Genomic DNA, 23,456 nt, shown 5'->3' with positions numbered 1-23,456 from the left:
ATCATACTATTTGTAAACATATGTAGTGAATGCAGCGATCAAAACAATGGTAATGACATGAGTAAACAAGTGAATCATAAAGCAAAGACTTTTCATGAATAGTACTTCAAGACAAGCATCAATAAGTCTTGCATAAGAGTTAACTCATAAAGCAATAAATCAAAGTAAAGGTATTGAAACAACACAAAGGAAGATTAAGTTTCAGTGGTTGCTTTCAACTTGTAACATGTATATCTCATGGATAATAGTCAACATAGAGTAATATAACAAGTACAACATGCAAGTATGTAGGAATCAATGCACAGTTCACACAAGTGTTTGCTTCTTGAGGTGGAGAGAGATAGGTGAACTGACTCAACATAAAAGTAAAAGAGAATGGTCCTTCAAAGAGGAAAGCATCGATTGCTATATTTGTGCTAGAGCTTTTATTTTGAAAACATGAAACAATTTTGTCAACGGTAGTAATAAAGCATATGAGTTATGTACATTATATCTTACAAGTTACAAGTCTCATGCATAGTATACTAATAGTGCCCGCACCTTGTCCTAATTAGCTTGGACTACCGGATCTTTGCAATGCACATGTTTTGACCAAGTGTCACAATGGGGTACCTCCATGTCGCTCGTACAAAGGTCTAAGGAGAAAGCTCGCATTTTGGATTTCTCGCTTTTGATTATTCTCAACTTAGACATCCATACCGGGACAACATGGACAACAGATAATGGACTCCTCTTTAATGCATAAGCATGTGGCAACAATTATTATTCTCATATGAGATTGAGGATATGTGTCCAAACTGAAACTTCCACCATGAATCATGGCTTTAGTTAGCGGCCCAATGCTCTTCTCTAACAATATGCATGCTCCAACCATAAAGGTGGTAGATCTCTCTTACTTCAGACAAGACGGACATGCATAGCAACTCACATGATATCCAACAAAGAATAGTTGATGGCGTCCCCGTAAACATGGTTATCGCACAACAAGCAACTTAATAAGAGATAAAGTGCATAAGTACATATTCAATACCACAATAGTTTTTAAGCTATTTGTCCCATGAGCTATATATTGCAAAGGTGAATGATGGAATTTTAAAGGTAGCACTCAAGCAATTTACTTTGGAATGGCGGATAAATACCATGTAGTAGGCAGGTATGGTGGACACAAATGGCATAGTGGTTGGCTCAAGTATTTTGGATGCATGAGAAGTATTCCCTCTCGATACAAGGTTTAGGCTAGCAAGGTTATTTGAAACAAACACAAGGATGAACGGTACAGCAAAACTCACATAAAAGACATATGGTAAACATTATAAGACTCCATACCGTCTTCCTTGTTGTTCAAAACTCAATACTAGATGTTATCTAGACTCTAGAGAAACCAAATATGCAAACCAAATTAGCAAGCTCTAAGTATTTCTTTATTAATGGGTGCAAAGTATATGATGCAAGAGCTTAAACATGAGCACAACAATTGCCAAGTATCAAATTATCCAAGATATTTTAGAGTTACTACATGTAGCATTTTCCAATTCCAACCATATAACAATTTAACGAAGAAGAAACTTCGCCATGAATACTATGAGTAGAGCCTAAGGACATACTTGTCCATATGCTACAGCGGAGCGTGTCTCTCTCCCATAAAGTGAATGCTAGGATCCATTTTATTCAAACAAAACAAAAAACAAAAACAAACCGACGCTCCAAGCAAAGTGCATAAGATGTGACGGAATAAAAATATAGTTTCAGGGGAGGAACCTGATAATGTTGTCGATGAAGAAGGGGATGCCTTGGGCATCCCCAAACTTAGACGCTTGAGTCTTCTTAGAATATGCAGGGGTGAACCACCGGGGCATCCCCAAGCTTAGAGCTTTCACTCTCCTTGATCATATTGCATCATACTCCTCTCTTGATCCTTGAAAACTTCCTCCACACCAAACTCGAAACAACTCATTAGAGGGTTAGTGCATAATAAAAATTCACATGTTCAGAGGTGACACAATCATTCTTAACACTTCTGGACATTGCATAAAGCTACTGGACATTAATGGATCAAAGAAATTCATCCAACATAGCAAAAGAGGCAATGCGAAATAAAAGGCAGAATCTGTCAAAACAGAACAGTCTGTAAAGATGGATTTTATTAGGCCATCAGACTTGCTCAAACGAAAATGCTCAAATTGAATGAAAGTTGCGTACATATCTGAGGATCATGCTCGTAAATTGGCTTAATTTTCTGAGCTACCTACAGGGAGGTAGACCCAGATTCGTGACAGCAAAGAAATCTGGAACTGCGCAGTAATCCAAATCTAGTACTTACTTTTCTATCAAAGACTTTACTTGGAACAACAAAACATAAAACTAAGATAAGGAGAGGTTGCTACAGTAGTAAAAAACTTCCAAGACACAAATATAAAACAAAAATACTGGAGTAAAAACATGGGTTGTCTCCCATAAGCGCTTTCTTTAACGCCTTTCAGCCTAGGCGCAGAAAGTGTATCTCAAGTATTATCGAAGGGTGGTGCACCTACAGCGGGGTTTGGAGTTTTCTCAACCATGCATAGTATATTGGATACATAAGTTTCACCGTCTCCCTTTTCATTAGTCTTGGGCTTGCTACTCTCATCGAACAAATTTTCGAGAACAAGCCAAGCATAGTTATTTTCTAGTGCATCATTCATAGCTAGGAGTTTGCATGGTATTGGTGCTTTGATCTCCCCACCATCATTAGCATTATTAGTATACCTTATCCTATCCATGTCCATTTTTTTAAGGAGACTAACAAAATTAGTATGAGAACCAAGCATATTAAATTTAGCGAAGACCTTTCTAGCCTCTCTTGCTAGACCACCAAATTCTCTAAGAAGGGTTTCTAAAACAAAATCTTTCTTTTCCCCCTCTTCCAAATCACCAAGTGTAAGAAACATGTGTTGGATTATAGGATTGAGATTAACAAATTTAGTTTCCAACAGGCGAACTAAAGTAGCGGCAGCAATTTCATAAGTAGGAGCAAGTTCTACCAAGTGTCTATCTTCAAAATCTTCAACGGTACTAACATGGGTAAAAATTCTTCTATATTGTTCCTCCCAATTATAGACCCTTGTCCTACCGGTATGTTCTTTGCGGTAAAATTAAAAGGAAACATGATGAATCAAGTAAAGTAAATGCAAGTAAACTAATTTTTTTGTGTTTTTGATATAGCAAACAAGACAGTAAATAAAGTAAAGCTAGCAACTAATTTTTTGTGTTTTGATATAATGCAGCAAACAAAGTAGTAAATAAAATAAAGCAAGACAAAAACAAAGTAAAGAGATTGGGAAGTGGAGACTCCCTTGCAGCCGTGTCTTGATCTCCCCGGCAACGGCGCCGTAAAAGAGCTTGATGGCGTGTATTTCACACGTTCGTTGGGCAACCCCAAGAGGAAGGTATGATGCGCACAGCAGCAAGTTTTCCCTCGGAAAGAAACCAAGGTTTATCGAACCAGGAGGAGCCAAGAAGCACGTTGAAGGTTGATGGCGGCGGGATGTAGTGCGGCGCAACACCGGGGATTCCGGCGCCAACGTGGAACCCGCACAACACAACCAAAGTACTTTGCCCCAACGAAACAAGTGAGGTTGTCAATCTCACCGGCTTGCCGTAACAAAGGATTAACCGTATTGTGTGGAAGATAATTGTTTGCAGAGAAAATAGTAAACACAAGTATTGCAGCAGATTTGTATTTCAAGTATTAAAAGAATGGACCGGGGTCCACAGCTCACTAGAGGTGTCTCTCCCATAAGATAAAAGCATGTTGGGTGAACAAATTACGATCGGGCAATTGACAAATAGAGAGGGCATAACAATGCACATACATGACATGATAAGTATAGTGAGATTTAATTGGGCATTACGACAAAGTACATAGACCGCCATCCAACCGCATCTATGCCTAAAAAGTCCACCTTCAGGTTATCATCCGAACCCCTCCAGCATTAAGTTGCTAACAACAGACAATTGCATTAAGTATGGTGCGTAATGTAATCAACAACTACATCCTCGGACATAGCGCCAATGTTTTATCCCTAGTGGCACAAAGCACAACACAACCTTAGAACTTTCGTCACACTGTCCCGAGTGTCAATGCGGGCATGAACCCACTATCGAGCATAAATACTCCCTCTTGGAGTTAAAAGCAAAAACTTGGCCAGAGCCTCTACTAGTAACGGAGAGCATGCAAGATCATAAACAACACATATGTAATAACTTGATAATTAACATGACATGGTATTCTCTATCCATCGGATCCCGACAAACACAACATAGAGTATTACGAGATAGATGATCTTGATCATGTTAGGCAGCTCACAAGATCCAACAATGAAGCACAATGAGGAGAAGACAACCATCTAGCTACCGCTATGGACCCATAGTCCGAGGGTGAACTACTCACTCATCACTCCGGAGGCGACCATGGCGGTGTAGAGTCCTCCGGAGATGAATCCCCTCCCGGCGAGGTGCCGGAGGAGATCTCCGGAATCCCCCGAGATGGGATCGGCGGCGGCGTCTCGGCAAGGTTTTCCGTATCGTGGTTTTTCGCATCGTGGGTTTCGCGACGGAGGCTTTAAGTAGGCGGAAGGGCAGAGTCGGGGCCCGACGAGGGGCCCCCACCATAGGGCGGCGCGGGCCCCCTTGGCCGCGCCGCCATGTGGTGTCGCCACCTCGTGGCCCCACTTCGTATGCTCTTCGGTCTTCCGGAAGCTCCGTGGAAAAATAGGCCCCCGGGTCTTCGTTTCGTCCAATTCCGAGAATATTTCGTTACTAGGATTTCTGAAACCAAAAACAACGTAAAACAGGAACTGACACTTCGGCATCTTGTTAATAGGTTAGTTCCAGAAAATGCACGAATATGACATAAAGTGTGCATAAAACATGTAGGTATCATCAATAATATGGCATAGAACATAAGAAATTATCGATACGTCAGAGACGTATCAAAAACTTCCATAGACTGTGATGTTTGTTCCATTATTCCCTGGCATCTTGAGTTTGAGATACGCATAATGTGGCACAGCCATGAACTTGGCATAAGCTGGTCTCCCGAGTATAGCATGGTACTGTGATTCCCAATTTACTACCTCGAATTCGATCTTTTCCTTCCTGAAATTATCAGGTTTCCCGAACACAACATTCAGATGAACTTTGCCAAAAGAATACGCTGGTAAGGTAGGGAGGATTCCATGGAAACATGCATGTATCTGTTTCTTCCAACATCCTCATTGTAATTCCCATATTTTTGACTGGGTTCAGGAATATTAGGTTTAATCCACTTCCACCATCCATGAAGACCTTGCTCATATTTAATCCTCCTATTTGCGCTTCAACTACCAGGGCAGCATGACCTAGCTTTGGGATTGTCATCGGATGGTCCACTCTGCTAAACAGAATGCTCTGAGATGACCAATAGATGTATTCTGGAATATTGGCCATAATACTCTCTGCTAGGTTGATTTCTTGAGTGAGCTTCTTCACTTCCCTTCTCGAAACACCAATTTTGTGAATCATGCTCATCTTTCCCCGTGGTGGAGGGAAGGACTCATTAGAGTTGCGAGGCTTCACTTGCTGGACTTGGTGCTGAGGTGGTGGTGGTGGTGGTGGGCTCGGCTGCTGTTGCTGGATAAACTTCTGCATCTCAATGAACTGTCGATAATCCCTGAGTAGATGACTCGACTTTTTCTTATCGTCCTTAGGGTCAATGTAAGCATGTAGGTAACAGGGAGCGTTTATCTGTTCAGCAAAAGACAATTCAGGGATCCTTGAGGGTCACGGTTTGTAGTTGTCACGATTCCTTGAGTTATTGCAATTGTTATCCTGCCGATCATCTCGCCTGTCATCGTACCGATCATCCCGACGGTCAGAATATTCTGCGGCTACCATGTTAGTATCATCGTATCCGCGGTCCTTCCTTTTCTTACGGTGATCTCTTCGACCGCCCGAGTCATGCCTCGACTGGTCGTCATCTTCATTGTCACTGCGTGGACGAGGCTTTCGTACGTTATCCTCGCCATCAGCCCAACTGTTGGCGTTTTCCATTAACTTGGTAATGGCCTTCAGCTTCATACGCCCAAGCTCCTCTATGTAAGATTCGCGTCGAATACCGTCGCTGAAGGCGTCGATTGCTCTATCGACAGAGACATCTTCAGCAGCGTTCAGGAGTTTGGTGAATCTCCTGATGTATGTACGCATCGACTCCTTCGGCTTCTGCTGGCAATGACGTAATTCATCGATTCCGACAGGCCTTTTATATGTTGCCTATTTTTTTTTGACAAAAGTGTCTACCAGATTGTACCATGATTTGATGGATCCCTTCGGCAGGCCTCTTAACCAGGCTCGTGCAGAGTCCTTCAGGTAGAGCTGCAAGCACTGCATTGATACGTCTCAAACGTATCTATAATTTCTTATGTTCCATGCTACTTTTATGATGATACTCACATGTTTTATACACATTATATGTCATATTTATGCGTTTTCCGGAACTAACCTATTGACGAGATGCCGAAGTGCCGCTTCCGTTTTCTGCTGTTTTTGGTTTCAGAAATCCTAGTAAGGAAATATTCTCGGAATCGGACGAAATCAACGCCCAGCATCTTAGAATTCCACGAAGCTTCCAGAACACCCGAGAGGGACCAGAGGAGGGCCACAGGGGGCCCACACATGGGGCTGGTGCGGCCCAGGGGGGGCGCGCCCCCCTATTGTGTGGCGACTCCGTACCCCCTCCGACTCCGCCTCTTCGCCTATTTAAAGCTCCCTGACCTAAATCTTTGAGACGGAAAAGCCACGGTACGAGAAACCTTCCAGAGCCGCCGCCATTGCGAAGCCAAGATCTGGGGGACAGGAGTCTCTGTCCGGCACACCGCCGGGACGGGGAAGTGCCCCCGGAAGGCATCTCCATCGACACCACCGCCATCTCCATCAACGCTGCTGTCTCCCATGAGGAGGGAGTAGTTCTCCATCAAGGCTAAGGGCTGTACCGGTAGCTATGTGGTTCATCTCTCTCTTCCATGTACTTCAATACAATGATCTCATGAGCTGCCTTACATGATTGAGATCCATATGATGAGTTTTGTAATCTATATGTCGTTATTCTATTCAAGTGGATTTTACTTATGTGATATCCGGAGACTCCTTGTCCCACGTGTGTAAAGGTGACAGTGTGTGCACCGTGTGGGTCTCTTAGGCTATATTTCACAGAATACTTGTTCACCGAGTTATGATTTGAGTTGGATGTCTCTATGAAATTGTGGTGTGTTAGTACCTCCTATGAATACTCACAAGGACAGTCATGGGGTGTTTATTAGTACTTGGGAATACATCTTTAAGGTTTGCCTACATGATGAATTAGTGTTCGTTATCTTGCCAAAGAGTAATTCAGAATAGCATAGTGAAGTGCTTATTTATATTCCTTTATGATTGCAATGTTGAGAGTGTCCACTAGTGAAAGTATGATCCCTATGCCTTGTTTCCAAATACTGCAATCATCGCTTATTTACTGTTTTACTGCATCTTTACTTCCTGCAATATTACTACCATCAACTGCACGCCAGCAAAGCTATTTTCACGCGCCGTTACTACTCGCTCATATTCATTCATACCACTTGTATTTCACTATCTCTTCGCCGAACTAGTGCACCTATACATCCGACAAGTGTATTAGGTGTGTTGGGGACACAAGAGACTTCTTGTATCGTGATTGCAGGGTTGCTTGAGAGGGATATCTTTGACCTCTTCCTCCCTGAGTTCGATAAACCTTGGGTGATCCACTTAAGGGAAAACTTCCTGCTGTTCTACAAACCTCTGCTCTTGGAGGCCCAACACTGTCTACATGAAAAGAAGCGTGAGTAGACATCAAGCTATTTTCTGGCGCCGTTGCCGGGGAGGTAAGGTAAAAGGTATTCACATCCTCCGACTACTAAGCTATATCCTAGTCTTGTTGCCGGTGTGTGAGTGCTCGAAGCTATTTCCTTTAGATCCTGCAATTGCATCTTTTTGTTTCTTGTTAAACACTAGTAAGGCATAATGGAAAACATCTCGTGAGCTTTTTAAACTATTTCCTGAGTCAAGACATGAATGGTTTAATGCGAAAATTAAAAAACCTATGGAACCTTATTTGCATGCTAGTAGCAATGATATTAGTATGAACGCTTTGAACACCATTGTTGATAATGATATAGAAAGTTCTAAGCTTGGGGAGGTCGGTTTTGATGAGAATGATCTCTTTAGCCCTCCGGGTATTGAGGAGAAAGTTTATGTTGATTATGATATGCCTCCCATATATGATGATTATAATGATAGTGGTCTTTTGGTGCCACCTACTATGGAGAGTGAATTTTATTATGATTATACTATGCCTCCTACACTTGATGAGAATAATAATGATAGCTACTTTGATGAATTTGCTCCCACTACAATTAATAAGAATGACTATGCTTATGTTGGGAGTAGTAATTATTTTATGCATGAGACTCATGATAAGAATGCTTTATGTGATAGTTATATTGTTGAGTTTGTTCATGATACTACTGAAAGTTATTATGAGAGAGGGAAACATGGTTATATGCATCTTAATAATATTAAGTTTCCCCTCTCTATGTTGAGAATCTTGAAGTTACTCTTGTTTTATCTTCCTATGCTTGTCACTTCGTTCTTCATGAATTCATTTGTGTACAAGATTCCTATGCATAGGAAGTGGGTTAGACTTAAATGTGTTTTGAACTTGCTTCTTGATGCTCTCTTTTGCTTCAACTCTTGTTTCTTGCGAGTGCATCATTAAAACTGCTGAGCCCATCTTAATGGCTATAAAGAAAGAACTTCTTGGGAGATAACCCATGTTTTTATTTTACTACAGCAATTTTGTTTTATATATGAGTCTTGGAAGTTGTTACTACTGTAGCAACCTCTCCTTATCTTTATTTTATTGCATTGTTGTGCCGAGTAAAGTCTTTGATAGTAAGGTTCATACTAGATTTGGATTACTCAGCGAGAAACAGATTTCTTGCTGTCACGAATTTGGGCAGGGTTCTCTGTAGATAACTCAGAAAAATCTTCCAATTTATGTGAGTGATCCTCAGATATGTACGCAACTTTCATTCAATTTGAGCATTTTCATCTGAGCAAGTCTGATGCCCCTTAAAAATTCGTCTTTACGGACTGTTCTGTTTTGACAGATTCTGCCTTTTATTTCGCATTGCCTCTTTTGCTGTGTTGGATGGATTTCTTTGTTCCATTAACTTCCAGTAGCTTTGTGCAATGTCCAGAAGTGTTAAGAATGATTGTGTCACCTCTGAACATGTGAATTTTTTATTATGCACTAACCCTCTAATGAGTTTGTTTTGAGTTTGATGTGGAGGAAGTTTTCAAGGGTCAAGAGAGGAGGATGATATACTATGATCAAGAAGAGTGAAAAGTCTAAGCTTGGGGATGCCCCCGTGGTTCATCCCTGCATATTTCAAGAAGACTCAAGCATCTAAGCTTGGGATGCCCAAGGCATCCCCTTCTTCATCGACAACTTATCAGGTCACCTCTAGTGAAACTATATTTTTATTCCGTCACATCTTATGTACTTTACTTGGAGCTTCTGTGTGCTTTTATTTTCGTCTTGTTATTTTCATTCTCTGAATAAATTCATGCTTGTGTGGGAGAGAGACACGCTCCGCTGTTGCATATGAACACATGTGTTCTTAGCATTACTTTTAATGTTCATGGCGAAGGTTGAAACTGCTTCGTTCATTGTTGTATGGTTGGAAACAGAAAATGCTGCATGTGGTAAATGGTATAATGTCTTGAATAATTTGATACTTGGCAATTGATGTGCTCATATAGATCATGTTTAAGCTCTTGCATCATGTACTTTGCACCTATTAATGAAGAACTACATAGAGCTTGTTAAAATTTGGTTTGCATGATTAGTTTCTCTAGAGTCTAGATATTTTCTGGTTAAGGTGTTTGAACAACAGGGAGACAATGTAAAGTCTTATAATGCTTACAATATGTTCATATGTGAGTCTTGCTGCACCATTTTGTACTTGAGTTTGCTTCAAACAACCTTGCTAGCCTAGCCTTGTATTGAGAGGAATTCTTCTCGTGCATCCAAATCCTTGAGCCAATAACCATGCCATTTGTGTCCACCATACCTACCTACTACATGGTATTTCTCTGCCATTCCAAAGTACATTACTTGAGTGCCACCTTTAAAATTCTATTCTTTGTCTTTGCAATGTATAGCTCATGGGAAAAATAGCTTAAAAACTATTGTGGTGAAGAATATGTAGCTATGTATCTTATTTCTTATAAGTTGCTTGTTGAGCGGTAACCATGTTTCTAGGGACGCCACCAATTATTACACCTTTGTTGAATATCATGTGAGTTGCTATGCATGTTCGTCTTGTCTGAAGTAAGGGAGATTTTCATGATCATATGGTTTGAGTATGCATATTGTTAGAGAAGAACATTGGGCCGCTAACTAAAGCCATGAATCATGGTGGAAGTTTCAGTTTGGACAACTAATCCTCAATCTCTTATGAGAATATTATCTGTTGTTGAATGCTTATGCATTAAAGAGGAGTCCATTATTTGTTGTCTATGTTGTCCCGGTATGGATGTCTAAGTTGAGAATAATCAAAAGCGAGAAATCCAATGCGAGCTTTCTCCTTAGACCTTTGTACAAAGCGGCATAGAGGTACCCCTTTGTGACACTTGGTTGAAACATATGTTATGCAATGATAATCCATGTTAATCCAAGCTAATTAGGACAAGGTGCGAGCACTATTGGTATACTATGCATGAGGCTTGCAACTTATAGGATATCTTATACATAACACATATGATTTATTACTACCGTTGACAAAATTGTTTCTTTGTTTTCAAAATGAAAAGCTCTAGCACAAATATAGTAATCCATGCTTCCCTCTGCGAAGGGCCTATCTTTTACTTTATTGTTGAGTCAGTTTACCTATTCCTTCTATCTTAGAAGCAAACACTTGTGTTAACTGTGCATTTATTCTTACATGTTTACTTATTGCACTTGTTATATTACTTTGTGTTGACAACTATCCATGAGATATACATCTTACAAGTTGAAAGCAATTGCTGAAACTTAATCATCCTTTGTGTTGCTTCAAAGCCTCTACTTTCAATCTATTGCTTTATGAGTTAACTCTTATGCAAGACTTATTGATGCTTGTCTTGAAAGTACTATTCATGAAAAGTCTTTGCTATAAGATTCATTTGTTTACTCATTGTCTTCACCATTGCTTCGAATCGCTGCATTCATCTCATATGCTTTACAATAGTATGATCAAGATTATGATAGCATGTCACTTCAGAAATTATCTTTGTTATCGTTTACCTACTCAAGGGCGAGTAGGAACTAAGCTTGGGGATGCTTGATACGTCTCAAATGTATCTATAATTTCTTATGTTCCATGCTACTTTTATGATGATACTCACATGTTTTATACACATTATATGTCATATTTATGCGTTTTCCGAACTAACCTATTGACGAGATGCCGAAGTGCCGGTTCTGTTTTCCGCTGTTTTTGGTTTCGAAATCCTAGTAAGGAAATATTCTCGGAATCGGACGAAATCAACGCCCAGCATCTTAGAATTCCACGAAGCTTCCAGAACACCCGAGAGGGACCAGAGGAGGGCCACAGGGGGCCCACACATGGGGCTGGCGCGGCCCAGAGGGGGGCGCGCCCCCCTATTGTGTGGCGACTCCGTACCCCCTCCGACTCCGCCTCTTCGCCTATTTAAAGCTCCCTGACCTAAATCTTCGAGACGGAAAAGCCACGGTACGAGAAACCTTCCAGAGCCGCCGCCATTGCGAAGCCTAGATCTGGGTGATAGGAGTCTCTGTTCCGGCACACCGCCGGGACGGGGAAGTGCCCCCGGAAGGCATCTCCATCGACACCACCGCCATCTCCATCAACGCTGCTGTCTCCCATGAGGAGGGAGTAGTTCTCCATCAAGGCTAAGGGCTGTACCGGTAGCTATATATGTGGTTCATCTCTCTCTTCCATGTACTTCAATACAATGATCTCATGAGCTGCCTTACATGATTGAGATCCATATGATGAGTTTTGTAATCTAGATGTCGTTATGCTATTCAAGTGGATTTTACTTATGTGATCTCCGGAGACTCCTTGTCCCACGTGTGTAAAGGTGACAGTGTGTGCACCGTGTGGGTCTCTTAGGCTATATTTCACAGAATACTTGTTCACTGAGTTATGATTTGAGTTGGATGTCTCTATAAAATTATGGTGTGTTAGTACCTCGTATGAATGCTCACAGTGACAACGTGGGGTGTTTATTAGTACTTGGGAATACATCTTTAAGGTTTGCCTACATGATGAATTAGTGTTCGTTATCTTGCCAAAGAGTAATTCAGAATAGCATAGTGAAGTGCTTATTTATATTCCTTTATGATTGCAATGTTGAGAGTGTCCACTAGTGAAAGTATGATCCCTATGCCTTGTTTCCAAATACTGCAATCATCTCTTATTTTCTGTTTTACTGCATCTTTACTTCCTGCAATATTACTACCATCAATCGCACGCCCGAGCAAGCTATTTTCTCGGCGCCGTTAATACTGCTCATATTCATTCATACCACTTGTATTTCACTATCTCTTCGCCGAACTAGTGCACCTATACATCTGACAAGTGTATTAGGTGTGTTGGGGACACAAGAGACTTCTTGTATCGTGATTGTAGGGTTGCTTGAGAGGGATATCTTTGACCTCTTCCTCCCTGAGTTTGATAAACCTTGGGTGATCCACTTAAGGGAAAACTTGCTGCTGTTCTACAAACCTCTGCTCTTGGAGGCCCAACACTGTCTATAGGAAAAGAAGCGTGAGTAGACATCATGCATCGCTGCTATTTGGTTTCCCTTATGCAATATTACGGTCTGCAGATAGTCGTCTATCCAGGACCTCGGCTCCTGTTGCCCATCGTATTTAGCAGCATCAGTAGGAGTAGGTTTGAAACTTTTGCGCGGCATTGTCTCGCGGATCTTGTAGCTTAAACAATCAGCTCCCCTCATCTCGCCGTCGTACTCCTGGCTTTCCTCGTAATCATCACTGTCGTATTCTTCCCTGGCCGCTCGCCGTCGCCTGGCTCTGTCGATCCTGCTCTGAGTAATTTGGTCTCGACCGTCCCTCGAACGGTGCATTGAACCGCTAGCTTGAAGTGTGGATTTTTCTTTCCGCAGAACCAGCTTATTACCAAGGATTGTGAGGCTTTCCAGGGCACCCCGATGAGCTTGGGCCATCGGACCTTCGGGTGCTGGTTGCTGGTTGATCAAATATGCCGCGAGGTTGGCGGTTTCTCCTTCGATGGTCGTTGGTCTCAACATACCCGCAGTGTCTGTGGTCATGAAAGACTTGGATAGGTTTGACGTTATTTCCCTAGCATCATCTTCTGAAAGTCGAGACAATGTTGATCGATGCTTCCCTGCACCTTGGCTGCTTCGAGATGCACTTCCCCGTGAGGCCTTCCGTTGTTCACTAGATTGATCTGCTGCAAGTAGACGTCGATCGAGGGTGGCCTGCTTGTTTGATAGTCGCTCCCGATTCTTCTCCAAAATAGACGATATGCATTAAGGTTCCAACCGAAGTTCTGGCAGGAAGTGGCGTATTGTTGATGACGGTAGCCCGAGCTGCTACCCACTCTTCCTCTGCGATAGTATAATCGCTATTGTTGTTACTGGCGCTGTTTTCAGAGTTATGTTGCCTGCTAGAACGAGGGGTATTGTCTCCTCCTCCTCCTCCGTTTGCCACGTTTCCTGCGTTGAGGGTAGCGTAGACTTGGTGACGCGCCATCCTCTAAGTGGTCATCTTGATGGCACTGTCGATACTTTCCTCTTCCGATGAGTATCTGGCGCTGCGTACGAACGGTGTGTCACTCGGTCCCAATCCGTGCCTGGTATCACAGTTTAAGCATTAGTATGAAGTCATATCGAATGACATAAAATAATCGGATCCAATCGACATAGAGGACATTGACCGGGTGATCGATGCTGAAGAAGAATTCGTCGAGTCTGTCAAACCGGCCGATAGATCGACTGACGAGGACGCAATCGATCTTGCGACTGATGGAGATGGTTTCCTGGATGATCCGGAGACGAACGGCTCAGGCAGCCGAAGGATCCCTTCAGTATTGACGTTGTAATGAACGCTTCCAAACGTCATGCCCAAACCTCCTTGCAGGTCCGAAAAGGTCGAACTGGATGAGTCACTGTGCGGGGTAAACTCGAAGGAACCGAATCGAATCGAATTCCCTGAGTTTGGCGACGAAGGGGCCAGTGGTGATGCCGGTGGTGTAGATGAAGCTGCCGACGACATGGCCGAATCTGCCGATGACGGATCTTGCGCCAACAGGGTTCCCACAGACGGCGCCAATTTTCGAGAGTACTCCTCGACAATGCCCTCCGTATGGGGCTTGGGGTAGATGGTATCCTGTAGGCTGACACGAGACATCGGTTATCAACCAAGTGGAGAGAGCGATTTACCCAGGTTCGGGGCCCTCGATGAGGTAAAACCCTTACGTCCTGCTTGTCTGATCTTGATTATGAAAATATCGGGTTACAATGGGGTGCCGAAGGTTTGGGCTGTGAACTCGTCGAGAGACTAAGTTCTGTAATGACCTAGCCCTAGACTTGTGGTGGCTATGATTACTATGATTGCGTGTGTCCCTTGGCAGCCCCTCTCCTGGCCCTTATATTGGGAGCCAGGTCTCGAGAGTACTATCCGGGTACGACTAGGTTACAAAGAGCCCTAGATCTAAAATTTTCTTGTTTTCTTCGTCTTCTTGCCTTGTCTTTCAAGAATCCTTCCTTGGAACCGACGTAACGGCCCACCTAGCCGTCGAGTGTCTTCATGGGCCCCTGGCTGGACCGTAAGAGGTAGTACAATACTAGTTGCCCACATCAGACAGTCTAGGTGTCTAATACGCTACACCTTCCCGATTGTTGTTTATCGTGATGATGAGCTTCAATCTGCGGGTTCTTCTTCCGACTCAGAATATTATTCCATTACATCTAGTTCATCTGAATAAGTATCTTCTCCTATGTTGATTCGCCGTTAGCTCTTGATGTAATGCTACACAGTCTTAAAAATGTTATCTTTTATTTTTTACTATGGTTATGAATTTATGCCTCACATCTACGTTTATGCCATGGGTTGGTTCTTATAGACAATTGGAGAACTATTTTAAATGATGTGCTTAATCATTTATTCTATTGGAAAGATTTTTAACTGCTAAAATCATTAATATTTGTCTTCCTTTTGCAAAATGTCATTTTAAATATAGCACACTATAGCAGGTTATAACTTATGTAGCGTATGGAGAAGGGCCTCGCTAAATGAAATAGCTCGCCGTTTTAAACCTTGCCCAGCTCTACTCCTTGCCATCTACTCCCTACCCCGTCATGTTCTCCCACCATTGAAGGATGCCGAATCCTCCCCCGTCGGCTTCATTGCGTAATAGATGCTTTTCAGCACCATTGCCCAAAGTCAAGGAGGAGCAATACTCCATTGCACGAGCCGAGGCCTCCACCCGAGCGACATGGGAGAATGCGACCATCACCGTCTCATTAGCTAATGACCAAGCTGATATCGCCAAGCCAACGGAGTTGAAGGCCTACATTGCCGTCTCCTTGGCCGACGTCGAGGCCCAAGGGGAGCAGATGATGGCGGAGCTGGAGGCCTATATCTCCGATGAAGACTAGGACTCTAAGCGACCCGACTTGTTTGATCTCGAGGTCAATAATCATTTCAATCTTTGTGAATTTCTCATAATAATAGTTGATTATGTAATTCAGATTGAAAAACACCGAGGAAAAATTACATAAAAATCCATGTCTGGACATGCAAACAAAATTCCTATGGGGGTAGAATTGTACATTTGAAACATTGTCTTAGCAATGTGACTTTTTACATTATTTCTATGTTAGAACTTCCTAGGGGGTAGAAAAATATGGAATTATGAAGAAAAGGACTTCAATGGCCAAAGGAGGATGGAGTAAATAAATACCATTTAGTGAAATGGTGAAGTGTGTGCCAACCTAAGGAATTTGGTGGTTTAGGATAGTTGACTTGCATGTTAAGAATGTATGTATTCGGAGATGTATTCATGGTAAATAGCTTTGGGAAACTAAAAATGAAAATGGCGGTTGGCAAATCATGCTGAGAAATAAATGTATAAAATGTTCTACCTTATCTATATGTAACATAAAGTGGGCCAATCTCGCTTTTGGTTGGGCTTGATGAAAATAGAGGACATTTTCTTGAAACAAATTAAGAAAAAAAGTTGGTACCGGAAAGGGAGATCTGGCTTAGCCTTTCACTTTGCTTATTCATCTTTCTTTCTTTGCCGAAGTAAGGGTGGCGCCATCTTATTTTCTGACCATTTGGAGTTGCTCACAAGGTAGCTAAGCTAATTCGGCATACTCAAATAGTAATTAATGTCAAAAGTAACTAAATTTGAAAAAAAGTGTAATAGAGATAAATCTTTCTACATTGTTAAAAGAGTATATAATATGAATTTTAGTACACACGGTTTTGGATTACCATACACAATTAATTAATAATTTCTCGTGATAAATTAGAATCTGGAGGTAACAAGGAGTTCTTTGTAAGAGATTATATTAATACTCATATTATTACAAATCTGGATGAGTAAATTTTAAATCAGGCAATGTAATATTTTTTATAGTTATGCATTTGGCGGAAGGAGTCCTAAGATATGCACTAAAGTGATCTCTATAAATAAAGAGTAGTTTCACACTATTTTGGAAACACCAACGAAATCTTTTTGATAGTTTGTTCACTTGACGAACTAGATAATTTTGACAGCCCTAAGCCCGTGGTAATCCACTGTGGCCTAGAAGCTAGAATTCTAAACGCGTCAAAATTTCATTTTCACATCTTCCAAGTTCCTAGTGAGCAAAGACATGTGAAAACATGCAAGTTTCGTTCTGACACGAAGTCTATACCACAAGCAGAACATGAAGGACATTGTAGTTTAACCAAACAATGTTTTCATCTAAATTTTCAACGTGAGCAAAGAGAAAGATACCTTCTTCGTGCAACAAAGAAATTGTACATGCTTGCTGCGCATTATGGCCTATGGAATCCCGGCTGATTTGGTGGATTACAACATTGCAATGGCAGAGAGCACGACCATCTTATGTTTAAAGAGATTTGCGAAGGTAATTATCAAGTGCTTTTAAAAACGGTAGTTGAGAGCACCCATTACTCAAGACACTCAGAGATTGTTGGAGATGAGTGCCGCGAGAGGTTTTCCAGGGGTGCTCGAATCCGTTGATTGTATTACTGGAGCTAGAAGAATTGTCTTGTGGCATGGCATCCACAGTTCACTGGCCATGTCAAGGATCCAACCATCATACGTGTGGGCGTTGCAGATGAGGAGACATGGAGTTGACATGCATATTTCGATATGCATGGAGCTTGCAATGATATAAATGTGCTCAACCGGTCATCTCTAATCGCAAACTTAGCCATGGAAGAATCACCGAAGGTGGAGTTTGAGTTCAGTGGAAACAAGTACAACAAGTGCTACTATCTTGCCGATGGAATTGCTAAACCTTCTCACACCACTTTCCTATAATCAGTTTTTACCAATACAATATATCAATGTTGTTAAAGATGCTCTTAGATCATGCTCTTCATGTCCTCGTAAATCTGTATATAGTGTGGTACTTAATTTGGTTGATCGTGTTTACTTGCACATTTTTACAAAGAATGTTCTTTTCTTATGCATTTTATGTCGTAATTGTAGTTTAAATGTAAGCTGTGAGAGCAACTGTACGTGATTGCGTGGCCGTCACTAAATCCTGAATTGACGAAGACGCATTTCGTGTCGTTCTAATCCACACTAGCCAAGAATGAGCACTTAGCAACCACTGCGGCATGGACCACTGTAAGCACCCACGGCGTCACCCAGCTTCATTCTCCGAGACTGGCTGGGCGCCGGGTCTTGCTCTTGGCGCGCGCAGCATCCACGTATGAATTTGCGCACGCTCGATCGCCGTGCTCTCGATCAGGTCCCGCTGGAGTCGCTCGCGTCGTGATGTTATGCAGCGAACCACCGAAACCACCCGGCCATGATTGCTAACCAAAAGCCGCTCGAGGTCCAGGGTCTCGTCCTCACCGATAGCGTGTCGAAACCGAATGAAATGCCATCTGCGGGCCGCGGATGAGGGGAAACTAGCTGGTGATGCGCATTCATGGAGGGCCGACCGGCCGGTATGCACCGTTCCTGTTATTATTGTTCTTAGGGTTCTCCAGCAGGACTGCGCGGTCCTAAAATGCGTCAGCAACCAGACTTAGCAACCTGACGCATAGTAATCGGGTCATCCGTGGAGATGCAAACACGGAGCATATTTGCACCTCAGATGCGTCGCGGCGGAAGCTGCCCCGGATGTGTCAACTGACTGCTCGCTTTTCTAACAGGCTCACCTGGCAGCGAGCCATACGGTTGTATCGATCGCATCGCTTCCGCGGCCATAGTTTCAGCGGTCTTCGCTTCCGCGTCTGCACCGTAGCCTTCGCTATCAATGACGCCGCTTCATCTTCCACACAAGGATTGACGGGCGGCGGCTAGGCTTCTGCGCCGCCATTAGTGACATCGTATCGCCTGCGCGCCCGACCTTTAAAAATCGACTGGCTCCTGCCATCGCCCACACCACCGACACCTCCGCTCCCACCCGCACCACCGCGCGCTGCCACATCACCATGGGGAAGAAGAATGACTTCGAGGCGTCCGACATCGGCGTTAAGAAGGAGGCGCGACCGAACAGGGTACCGCATCACGTCGACGTGGCGCGGCTCATGCACGCCAACTGGACGTCGTGCCACCGCTGGCGGGACGTGCACCTGCCTAGCGGCCCGGCCACCTTCGGGTGCCAGTCCCGCCTGTGCCTCTACGCGAGCCAGAGAGGAGCGCGAGATCCGGTGCAGGCGGCGGTACCTGCCGCTGGACCTCCGCGCCGATCCCACCTTCGCCGTGACTCCAATAGCTGACACAACTGGCGCGAGACCGAGGAGGGTGGCGGGATTCCTCGGCGGCCGGGACTTTCCGTTTGAGTGGCCACCGCCGCATCGTCGTCGAATACGCCAGACACCGGCGCCTCCACAGGACGACGAGGACTAGACGCGCTGGCCTACCACAACGAGGAGGCCAAGGATGACTCAGACGACTTTGTCGCCTGCATCTTCCATGAATGGCAGGCGGCCAAGGCGGAGAGCCGCGAGTTCGACCTCCCGCCGGCGATGACCGACGATGAGATAGCGAAGTTGGGCGTCCTCGTGTCGCAGATGGACCGACCGGTGCAGCCTCCGCTGCCCTGGTACGCCACCGGCATCATGCCGCCAGACCTCACGGAGGAAGAGACCCTACAACGGGTGCTCCAGAACTCGGCCCCGCAACCCCCGCCTCCAGTTGAGCACCCTTTTCGACTGAAACCTTCGAGATCTACTTGCCCTCTACTTTTTGCGAAACCCTAGTCTACATTGACAAGTTAATACCTTGTCACCCGTGCCCTGGCTGCCTTGGGGCCATGAGATCATCGACGGAGGGCCGACGCACCTCCCTCGGACCTACTACTACTCATCTCAGGACCCTCCAGCAAGGCACTTGTCCTACTGCATCACCATGGTGGAGCCGCCACCGCCCCGGACGGTGGCTTATGGCGCGTGACGGGGCTTGATGGAGTGTTGATTCCTACCCAGTAACGGCACCAAAAAAGCAGCTGCTTGTGACGGTAAAGCACACGTCCGTTGGGAACCCCAAGAGGAAGGTATGATGCGTACAACAGCGAGTTTTCCCTCAGTAAGAAACCAAGGTTTATCGAACCAGTAGGAGATGAAGGCCACATGAAGGTTGTTGGTGAAGGAGTGTAGTGCGGCGCAACACCGGGGATTCCGGCGCCAACGTGGAACCTGCACAACACAATCAAAATACTTTGCCCCAACTTAACAGTGAGGTTGTCAATCTCACCGGCTTGCTGTAAACAAATGATTAAACGTATGGTGTGGAGAATAATGTTTGCTTGCAAAGAACAACAGAGAACAATGATTGCAGTAGGTTGTATTTCAGATGTAAAAGAATGGACCGGGGTCCACAGTTCACTAGTGGTGTTTCTCCAATAAGATAAATAACATGTTGGGTGAACAAATTACAGTTGGGCAATTGACAAATAGAGAGGGCATAACAATGCACATACATATCATGATGACTACTATGAGATTTACTTAGGGCATTACGATAAAGAACATAGACCGCTATCCAGCATGCATCTATGCCTAAAAAGTCCACCTTCGGGTTAGCATCCGCACCCCTTCCAGTATTAAGTTGCAAACAATAGACAATTGCATTAAGTACTGTGCGTAATATAAACAATACAAATATTCTTAGAAAAAGCATTGATGTTTTATCCCTAGTGGCAACAGCACATCCACAACCGACATGAACCCACTATCGAGCATAAATACCCCCTCTTGGAGTCACAAGTATCAACTTGGCCAAAGCCTCTACTAGCAACGGAGAGCATGCAAGATCATAAACAACACATATATGATAGATCGATAATCAACTTGACATAGTATTCCATATTCATCGGATCCCAACAAACACAACATGTAGCATTACAAATAGATGATCTTGATCATGATAGGCAGCTCACAAGACCTAAACATGATAGCACAAGAGGAGAAGACAACCATCTAGCTACTGCTATGGACCCATAGTCCAAGGATGAACTACTCATCAGTCCGGAGGCGGGCATGGTGATGTAGAGCCCTCCGGTGATGATTCCCCTCTCCGTCAGGGTGCCGGAGGCGATCTTCAGAACCCCCCGAGATGGGGTTGACGGCGGCGGTGTCTCTGGAACTATTCTCGTATCGTGGCTCTCGGTAATAGGGTTTTCGCGATGGAAGGATTATATAGGCGAAGGGGCAGAGTCGGGGGACGCCCGAGGAGCCCACCCCATATGGCGGCGCGGTCAGGGGTGGGGCCGCGCCCCCCTATGGTGTGGCCGCCTCGTGGCCCCTCTTCGTCTCCTCTTCGGTGTTCTGGAAGACTCCGTGGAAAAAAAGTTCGTGGGCTTTTGTTTCGTCCAATTCCGAGAATATTTCCTGTGTAGGATTTCTGAAACCAAAAACAGCAGAAAACATGAACTGGCGCTTCGGCATCTTGTTAATAGGTTAGTACCGGAAAATGCATAAAAATGATATAAAGTGTATATAAAACATGTGAGTATTGTCATAAAACTAGCATGAAACATAATAAATTATAGGTACGTTTGAGACGTATCACCCCTCTCGTTGCTCTGTTGCCGCCGGCACCACCCCTCATCAATCCGCCGGCCGGTTGCCTGAACTCCGCCGTCCCTCCACCCAGCAGCCTATATTCCGCCGCCCGTCGTGCCCTCTGCCTATATTCCGCCGTCGGGCAACTCCCTCGCGTCGCGCCTCGTCGACACTCCCGGCAGGTATTTGTCCAATTGCCTGGCCGGACATGGACTCCTACGAGGAGGAGGAGCAGATGTTCCCCGAGATTTTTGAAGAAAAAATGGCAGCCGCCGCCCAAGACGAGGAGCACATGTTGATCCTAGCTTGCCTGTCCGGCTTGTACGCCGAGTCGTCCATTGGTCGACGCGGTGGGTCGGCACCAGATCGTCGGAAGTGCAAGCTGATGCAGCAAATGGAGGGCTACTGCATGCTCTACGCCGACTACTTCGCCGATGACCCATTGCACGGTGAGGCTGTTTTTAGGCGTCGTTTCAGGATGAGACAGAAGCTTTTCCTGAGAATTGTGTATACCCTTCGAGAGTACGACTCCTATTTCAGATGCAAGTTGGATTGCACCGGCATGGCAGGGTTTTTCACCCTCCAAAAGTGCACGGTAGCTATGCGGATGCTGTCATATGGAGCTCCTGGTGATTCTGCCGATGACTATCTTCGGATGGCGAAGTCCACCGCCCTTGATTGTTTCTACCGGTTCTGCAGGACGGTGATAGCAGTGTTTGGGGACATCTATTTGAGATCACCCACTGTCGAAGACAATGCTAAGATCCTCGCTGTCAATGAAACTCGAGGATTTTCAGGGATGCTTGGAAGCATTGACTGCATGCATTGGAAATGGAAGAACGGTCTGTTTGCCTGGCAGGAAATGTACAAGGGTCACAAAAAAGGTTGCACTATGATACTTGAGGCAGTGACTACCCATGATCTCTGGATTTCACACTTCTTCTTTGGTATGCCGGGATCCAACAACGACATCAACGTCTTGTAGTGCTCGCCGATCTTCTCCAAACTTGTTGAGGGTCATGCTCCTCCGGTTAACTTTGTGATCAATGGCCGGCAATACAACAAGGTATACAATCTTGCAGACTGTATTTATCCAAAGTGGGCAATATTTGTGAAGACTATCTCAAGCCCCGTCCTCCCGAAGGAGCTGAAGTTTGTCAAGGAACAAGAAGGTCGCCGAAAGGACATCGAGCGTGCATTTGGTATCCTCCAGCAGAGATTTGTTGTAGTTCGGTTCCCCGCTTTGACTTGGTCCAAAGATCAGATGTGGGAGGTGATGAATTGTTGTGTGTGCTTACACAACATGATTATCGAGAATGAGCGAAAGTATCCGGTTCCTCAGCGAACAAGATGCACTATATGACAGAGAGAATCCTCTTGCACAGCCTAATCACCAGGTGCTGGCATCATGGGTTGCGTTCATCGCTATACGTCAGGAGATTCGAGACTCCAAAATGCATCAACAGCTGCAGAATGATTTGGTGGAGCACATATGGACGTTTCGAGGCAACACCAACTAGTTTCCATTTGATTTGTTTTAAAACTTGTCAATTTATTTGCTTGTTTTGTTGAACTGTAACATTTATTTGTAAAAATAAGCCAAAAGAATGGCAAAACTGGTCAAATTCATCGAACGGGTGCGGGATATTTGGCAGCCAGGAACGTTTCTAGGGACGTTTTTTTTTCTGAAAAACACCGAATACCTGGTGTCTAATGGGAAGACGACTAGAACTTTGGTGCTCCCAGTTAAAATTTTCGTCCAATCTGGCTCGCTAGTTAGCGTTGGATTTGGCCGTGGGGAGCGGATCAACGGCTGGAGATGCTCTTATGCAGGTGTAGGTTATGAAGTGAAATGACTCGCGCAACTGACCGGTGACGTGCCGGTTGCTCAGGCAACCCGGCAGCATGTGATGGTTATATGATGCGAAGGGCCACTTTTCTTTTGGCACCTCAACTGCGTGATATGTATGTTGGACAATGAAGCTGGGCCTCGGCTACCACGGAAATCGGAGGCGGCCCGCCGGCCGGCGGGTCTGAATCTATGGGCATGTACTGAGGAAACTTAATGCAATTTTTTTCTGGGTTCTTTCGG

Source organism: Lolium rigidum, chromosome 1, assembly GCF_022539505.1.
Source record: "Lolium rigidum isolate FL_2022 chromosome 1, APGP_CSIRO_Lrig_0.1, whole genome shotgun sequence".
In the NCBI taxonomy this organism is placed as follows: Eukaryota; Viridiplantae; Streptophyta; class Magnoliopsida; order Poales; family Poaceae; genus Lolium; species Lolium rigidum.
Note: the sequence above shows the minus strand (reverse complement) of the source record.